Source organism: Eurytemora carolleeae, unplaced genomic scaffold, assembly GCF_000591075.1.
Source record: "Eurytemora carolleeae unplaced genomic scaffold, Eaff_2.0 scaffold199, whole genome shotgun sequence".
NCBI lineage: Eukaryota > Metazoa > Arthropoda > Copepoda > Calanoida > Temoridae > Eurytemora > Eurytemora carolleeae.
In genome coordinates, this window is record NW_019396149.1 from 374,078 (window position 1) to 382,685 (window position 8,608).

At 32.6% G+C, this 8,608-nt stretch overlaps 1 protein-coding gene across 1 annotated transcript in view; it reads right to left on the reverse strand.

Annotated features, from left to right (window-relative positions):
- LOC111696490 (rho GTPase-activating protein 6) overlaps positions 1-8,608 on the reverse strand; it is a 38,913-nt gene that overhangs the window by 29,289 nt on the left and 1,016 nt on the right. Inside the window, exons 2-4 of the mRNA XM_023466099.1 lie at positions 6,572-6,606; positions 5,201-5,342; positions 3,865-3,904 (exon numbers count right to left, since the gene is read on the reverse strand). The gene's annotated coding sequence lies outside the window, so the exon portion shown is untranslated. The remainder of the gene's footprint in view (positions 1-3,864; positions 3,905-5,200; positions 5,343-6,571; positions 6,607-8,608) is intronic.

Below are 8,608 nucleotides of genomic sequence, written 5' to 3' on the forward strand. Positions count from 1 at the left end.
GGAGGGTGGAAAGTTAAAAAGGTGTGGACAAACAAACATATATGTATATTTGAAATCTAATAATGCAAAATCTCAAATTTAAAAAAACGTATCAAAAAATGTAGGTTTTTGGGAAATCCTTGTAAAAATAAATAAATACTTTTGGTAAAAAACCTATAGTATTTTTGTCTGACAAACGTCTACTAAAATGTCTATTGTTTATTTTGCTGAATCACTGGAAGCTTGTGATTGACATATTTATCTTTTTGCACATTTATGCGTCCCATTTTCTCCAGCAAAGATATGGCTTAATATAACTGTATATGTAGTTTAGATACAACTAACAGCTTTATTCTTTAGCATCGAAAGGGGGAGAAAAATTCTAAACGGTTGCAATTTTCATTTCATTTCATACTAGCAATGAATTTCCAAGAATATAAAACTTTCAGTAAAAATTTGGATAAATTGGAAAGTACAAGATGTGTTGAAAAATAAACAAATAAACAAATATAGATGTAATCAATAAATTCCAGAAATTTAGGAGTTTGTTTACATTTTAGATTCCCATGTGATACTAGGATACTAGAATATTAGGATACTAAGATACTATGGATACCAGGATACTAGGATACTGCGATACTAGGATACCAGGATACTAGGATACTAGGATTCTATAGGATATACTAGGATACTAGGATACCAGGATCCCAGGATACTAGGATATTAGGATACCAGGATGCCAAATATGATACTAGGATACTCGGATACTAGAATACTAGAATCCATAGGATATCAGAATACTAGGATACTAGGATACAAGGATACTAGGATACTAGGATACAAGGATACTAGGCTACTAGGATACAAGGATACTAGGCTACTAGGATACAAGGATACAAGGATACAAGGATACAAGGATACACTATCTATCTATCTATCTATCTATCTATCTATCTATCTATCTATCTATCTATCTATCTATCTATCTATATCTCTATATCTATATATCTATCTTTCTATCCATCTATCTATATATCTATCTATCTATCTATCTATCTATTAATCAATCAATCTGTCTATCTAGCTATCTATCTAGCTATCTATATCTCTATATCTATATATCTATCTTTCTATCCATCTATCTATCTATCTATCTATCTATCATCTATCTATCTACCGATCGATCGATCGATCTATCTATCTATCTATCTATCTATCTATCTATCTATCTATCTATCTATCTATCTATATATCTATCTATCTATCTATCTATCTATCTATCTATCTTCTATCTATCTACCTATCTATCTACATATCTATCTATCTATCTTCTATCTATCTACCTATCTATCTGCGTACAATTATGCGGACTAATTACTGCTCAATATGTAAATATATAAATTACCTTCAAAATAGTTTTGAAATCATTAATACATAATTATTAAAATACCTCAGAGGAGGGGCAAAATCTTCATAAAGTTTAGAGTACCTGAGTTTTAACCTTTATTAGATTAATAATATTGAAGATATCGTTGCTTTTCCATCTTGAAATTGTTAAATTCAATATTAAAAGCGCGAGTCACTTTTTAAAACAACCATAAATGAATATCCTGGATATATTATAGTCTTGATCAGATTAAGAGAAGATCGTGGATATATTGTAGTCTTGATCAGATTAAGAGAAGATCCTGGATATATTGTAGTCTTGATCAGATAACGTGAAGATCGTGGATATATTGTAGTCTTGATCAGATAAAGAGAATATCCTGGATATATTGTAGTCTTGATCAGATAAAGAGAATATCCTGGATATATTGTAGTCTTGATCAGATAAAGAGAAGATCCTGGATATATTGTAGTCTTGATCAGATAAAGTGAAGATCCTGGATATATTGTAGTCTTGATCAGATAAAGAGAAGATCCTGGATATATTGTAGTCTTTATCAGATAAAGAGAATATCCTGGATATAGTGTAGTCTTGATCAGATAAAGTGAAGATCGTGGACATATTGTAGTCTTGATCAGATAAAGTGAAGATCCTGGATATATTGCAGTCAAAACACGTGGTTAAATCATCTCTAAACTCCAGACATAGCTCAAATTCATTAAATCCGACAGGCTGCAACTGGGGCCAAGCGCTGCAGATAGGTTGGACTAGGCGTGCACTATGCTAAAACAGGCTTCAGGGGCGAGCGAGCTGCGGCTAGAACAAACTTGTGAAGTTGCAGCTTGGATAAATACCCTTGGATAGTTGCTGCTTGGAAAAAGGCCTTTGGGAAAGTACCTAACATCTACCACCAAATATATGACTATTCAAACTTTTGCAAGGGTTAGCATTTTCAAATTGAAATATAGAAACAACGTTTTTGCAAGTGGAGATGAAGGACGGGGGGGGGGGGAGGGACAAGAATTTGTATACTATACATAGATGTTGCAAAAACTTAATTACTGTGCTAATTATACACATTTCTAGCAATGCAAAAAAATAATAAGTTTATCACACAGAGAGAAAATAGTGCTACATGTGGTAACTAGATAATCTAAATGAAAAAAAAATTGATATTTATTTTAAAATAAGTTGCTAGAATAAAAAGTTTTAGTTGAATTGTATCTATACAGGTACAATCCGTCCGCTATCAATCTCAACCATGACTGAATCACAGTCTCTAAATGCCACACAGGGACACAAGTGTAGCTATAAAAATCCTGCCACTAATACAGTGTTCAACCATGACTGAATCCCAAGCTTTAAATGCCACACAAGGACACAAGCAAAGCTATCAAACAAGCTTTATATAAAACAATCCCAAATGACAGGGACGATCCAATGTTCTAAATGTCACACAGGAAGACAATCCACACAACTACAATCCCGTGAACATCAACGCCACTACACGGGGCGCCATCTTGTTAGCTATTAGTGTCAATACAGATACTAACAATCAATTGATCAATGTCTCAAACAGGACATGATTCACACGACTATAACAATCCCATGACTAATCAACGCCACTACACAGGGCTCAATCTTGTTAGTTTTCGATGTCAATACAGACACTAGCAATCAATTGATCAGTGTTAACTAGGACACAATCCACACGGCTACAATCCTGTGACTAATCAACGCCACTATACAGGGTGGGATCTTGTTAGCTATTGATGTCAATACAGACACTAGCACTTAATAGATTAATACCAATACTCAAGGTATGATCTCAACTCCTATGTTTCAATTAACTCTATGTAATATCTTATGTCACAAAGTTAACATGAATTGACGTAGTTACAATTCCTATGATGTTAACTATATTACATGATTAAAGCCATAGCATTACGTATTTATCGCACAGTAAAAGTGTATGGTGCGTATTTAAAGATTAGAGAGAATAGATATAATGCAGTTAAGCTATACTCTGTACATGTTTTAGCGTAATTTAGGTATGTCACATGATTTAAGCTAATCATGTTAAGTATTCAATTCAAATGCAGTTTCAATGAATAATGTCATTATGTCTAAGTTTGCAACATTAAATCGATATTGATAATATGCAACGTACTGCAAGTTCATAGAATATCAAGTTTACACAAATTTTGCTACAGACTTCTATGTAAGATCTGAGAGAATAGTGAAAAACTAGTATACTGACTCTAATGATCCTTGTTCAAACTCACGTGGTAAAATATTTAAATATTTGACCTTTTCTTGTCCTATCCTGTCCTATCCTGTCCTATCCTGTCCTATCCTGTCCTATCCTGTCCTATCCTGTCCCGTCCTGTCCTAACCTGTCCTATCCTGTCCTATCCTGTCCTTTCCTGTTCTATCCTGTCCTATCCTGTCCTATCCTGTCCTATCCTGTCCTATCCTGTCCTTTCCTGTTACTTTACCTGTGGAATCCAAGGGGAAGGTATAGGAATACTACTGGCTCTGCAAATAAAGATCAAATTATGGAATTTTATATATTTCCTAAATAATCTCCCACCCTTTAGATTTTGATTAGCTATCATATTTGTGGCTTTGTTGGTAGATCTATATAGAGAGTTACTTGATCCGTGTTAATAACGGTAACCACATGATTATAAATGCGTATCCTAAACAAACTCATAATTTGATAACAATCAAAACATCTTTGCAACCTAAGAGTTTGATATTTCAAAATAAGAATTCCGCTGGATCAAATAATCAAAGCATGAAATATCAAAGGTTATCACAATCAGGTTGCAATGATTAAGGGAAGAAAATTTGGGGCGAGTGTTCATGGTTCCTTTTTATACAATTGGGAATGGTAATCCTCCAGCGAGGACTGTAAAACTCTGAAACAGAAAGACGACTTTTTAACTTGAATGGAGTGACCGGCAATGTATGGTAGTTGATCTGAGAATGTAGTATTGTGGAGGATTTTTTTAAAACTCATAAGACATATAAAACGTTTTGATGATGTAAAATTACTGAGTTTGAGCGCAAAGTCTACAACAAACAAGTTTATTCAAGTCGACGTTCAAAATCATCCATTTGGGTGGTTAAGTTTTGAGAATCGATTTTTTTTTAAATTAAAAAACAAAGACGACAGCAAATGTAAAATATATTCGACAGTAAACTAATAATTAGATTTTTAGGAACATATTTCTCAATAGATGTTTGTCAATATATCAATGTTAGAATCTATTATTTTATTTTTCATCATTTTAATGTATTTCTTATTCTTTACGAATTTATTCGTAGACTTCTTCATATTCTTCAAATGTCGTCTTTTCAATAAAAATTCCAGGAAATCTACAGAAACTGTTTTGTGAACAATGAGACATTAAAGCCACAAATAACGGAATAAGATTACTTATTTTCGACAATAAGAGTCAATTTTCTCTTAACCTGTTCCTAAATAACAAATTTGTTAACTTTAAAATTTTTGCTACATTTTTGTCGTCGTTATTTAATAATTTTTAAAAAATCGATTCTCAAGATATTTAACCACCCAAATGAATAATTTTGAACGTCGACTTTGTGCTCAAACTCAGGATATACAGATCTTTAAAAAGTTTTATATGTCTCAAATGAATCCTAAAGAGTTGGTCCACAACACTGCATAGCCGCATAGCGATTTCATAAGTTATTTGTAAACCTTTGCTCTGGAACAGTATGCTATACAGACTATGCTATAATATCGTCTACCTAGTCCACAGTGTTCTAGTTCTCAATGTACAATTACAAATGTGAATATCTGACCTGTTAGAAGATTTACTCCGGGTTCGAAACAATTTTTTAGAGATTATTTTCCCGGCGGAGGTGTGGCCGGGGGTTCGAGGCCCCTGGCTGGAGGGGGGCGGAGCTCTCACTCCAGGGGAGGTGTTGCTGGTGGTGCGCCCACCTAGAATATTGTTAAGGGACTGTTTACATATTTCAGGGAAACAACTATGTGACGATTGAAAATATGTTTCTATTTATTTCTCACAGCCTAAACGATTTATAAACAATTTTGAGAACAGTAAGTGAGCTTAATTTGTAGTGAACCTTCATGCACATATGTCAATATCATTAAATCCTTTATCTAGCTTGAAAAGTGCTTTATTCTGATAATTTCTATATATTTTCCTGCAGTAGAAGTGCGCAAGACATATTTACTGCAGAGAAACCTCAATTGAAACTAATCAGATTTCAAAATTATAAACATTGTTATCTAATTAATTCTTGATCAGACAAACCTTTTAATGTTACCGTTGTGAATCGGGCATTGTCACCTTTGCATGGAGGGTCACTTGAAATTTTGCTTACAGTCCTTTTAAAAAATGTAGAAAAAAAACAAATTATAAAAGTTTCCCTGAAAAATACCATTTTGAGATAATTGTAACAAGGAAAATCAAAAAATTTGAATCTTAAATGAAAAGTATGAATTTAAGAGGCTTGAGCTGGCAAAAAAAGAAACCTGGTAACCCTAAATGGTGACACGCTTCATTATTTAAAATTTTCAATATTGTCCAAACATAAAGTCCTTGCTGTCAAGACGAACAAATATCAGCCTATAGAAACTGGAACCTATTTATAAAAATGCCACAACTAGACTAAAACTTTAGGAATGTTGACAAAAAGCTTAGTTTTCTAACATTTGCGACTTCAGATAAAGAGTATTGAACATTTGTAAAAAGGAGAAAAAGTAAAGATACTTTTAAATTAAACTTTAACACAGAAATTCCAGGAAAATTGGACAATAACATTTGAAGTCCCAGTTGTCATAGTCTTAGACCTATTCATATTTCTTGACCTATTCCAATTTCTAGTCCTATTCCTATTCCTAGTCCTATTCTTAGTCCTAGTCCTAGTCCTAGTCCTAGTCCTTGTCCTGGTCCTAAACCTAGTCCTAGTCCTAGTCGTAGTCCTAGTCCTAGTCCTAGTCCTTGTCCTGGTCCTAAACCTAGTCCTAGTCCTAGTCCTAATCCTAGTCCTAGTCCTAGTCCTAGTCCTAGTCTTAGTCCTAGTCCTAGTCCTTGTCCTGTTCCTAAACCTATTCCTAGTCCTAGCCCTAGTTCTAGTCCTAGTCCTAGTCCTAGTCCTATAATCCTATTTTTAGTTCTATTGTCATATTAATTATAATTTACTTACCACGAGATATCACAGAAGAGATAAAAGAAAGAGAACTGAAAATAGAACAAAATATCATTTAAAAGCAAATTGTACAGTGTAGAGTTTAGCATAAGGTTGGCTGTTGAATAAGCACCTACAATGGACAGGGACGAACACAATCTCTAAACATTTGAGAATAAATGATAGCTGTAGAGAGTACATATAGCAGTTTGAGGAAAAGAGTTTAAGAGAAACTAAAATCACAAACTTGACAGGGTTAAAAGACTCCAATAATAATACTAAATCTCCAATAATAATAATAATAATAAATATCCAATAGTAGTAATTTTAAATCTCCAATAATAATAATAATAAAAAATCTCCAATAATACTAATACTAAATCTTCATTAATAACAATAATTAATATCATATAATAATAATATTTCTCTAGTAATCATAGCCATAAATCTCCAGTTTATACTGACAATAACAAATCTCAAAATTTATCAATTTTATGGAATTTGATAAATCTCTAATCACCTTATAGTCTCTTAAAGCGTAGAGAGGCATTCCCATAAATTTTGGTATTTCATCCTGGATTCGAAAATACGGTTAAAAACATTAATTTTTGTACAGCGATAACAAGAAAATAGTCAAATGATAATTATATTTGTTAAAATTGAAAAAAAACCTTAGCGAATATCATTCATTGTATGAAACCCTACATTTCCTTCATTATATCAAACTCAAGGAACTATATATACAGTAACGCCCAACTCAGATATACGCATATTATGTACTGTACACTGGGAGGAATGTAAACAAACCCAGTGCCCCACACAGAAGGAAAGGACTAAAGCTCTGATGTGATATTACAGTCCAACAAAAAAAAACTAGTTAATTTATCAAGTAAGAGCGAATACTTATGATTTTTGGCTTTCTTTTGAATATGGAAAATACAATAGCAATATATTCTTATTCCAACCCTTGGGACCTTTTCCCTCAAAAGTCAAAAATGATGCGTTGCCCCTGAATTCTTTGTTTTGATCTCCTCCCACTGCAGTACACAGATTTGACGCATCATATATGGCGGTTCCTGGTCTATATATTTCTTGATTAAACTTACTTCGAAATTGTAAACTTTTTGCGCTAAATTACGCTCTTAATGTGAAGGATAACTGATGAGTACCCTTCTTTACGTCAAATTAAACTAAATTTTACGTAAATTTGAAAGCAAACAAGTTTTCAATTACAACTCCTCTTAAACCCTAAACTAAGAGTTCGGTGTGTAACGAAGTGATCTGTAGTAAATTGAACGAAGAAATTAAGGATTTTGGTGGAGAGTACTTATTAAAGAGCTGTGGAGCAGAAAAAAATTGTTCTTCTCATATTTGTGTGGGATAGAAAACCTAGACAAACTTGAAGGTCACAAAATTAAACCAATGGTAGGACTTTGAGACCTCGTAGTTCCTCTAGTTTTGATTTTACGCAGAATTATGCAAATATATTACATATAATTTACTTTGGTGTAACGTGTAGCTGTCAAACTATTTTCTGTTTTAAACTTCATAAAAAACCACCTGTGATGTCCATTTATTAGCTTTATTGGTGTCAGAATTCTTGTTTGTTTGTTTACTTGCTTTCTTCAGTATAGGATCGGCCCAGGTAACGTACTGCAAAAATAAACAAATTTGGAAATTATTTATGGCTTTGAACTCAAATTTTCTAATCCTTATATTTGCAAAATGATCTTTGACCATTGATATTTTAAACAATTTATTTTGTGCGATTAAAAGTCTGAGGTTTACACCATGTTGTAAAGTTGTAAGAATTTAAGGATTAGAAAATAGAAAAAAAAAAAAAAAATTTTTTTTTTTGAAAAACTGAAACTAGAAAAAAATAAGAAATTTAAAATAAAGTGAAAATTTTTTATACACAGACCTTTAATCATAGAGAATAGAATATATATAGAGGAATTTACTAGAAAAAAGTGTAAAACGGCCATTTTGTTGTACTGTTTCCATACTGCAGGTGTACTTCACATATTTATACTATATAACTTTGTGTAATCTGGT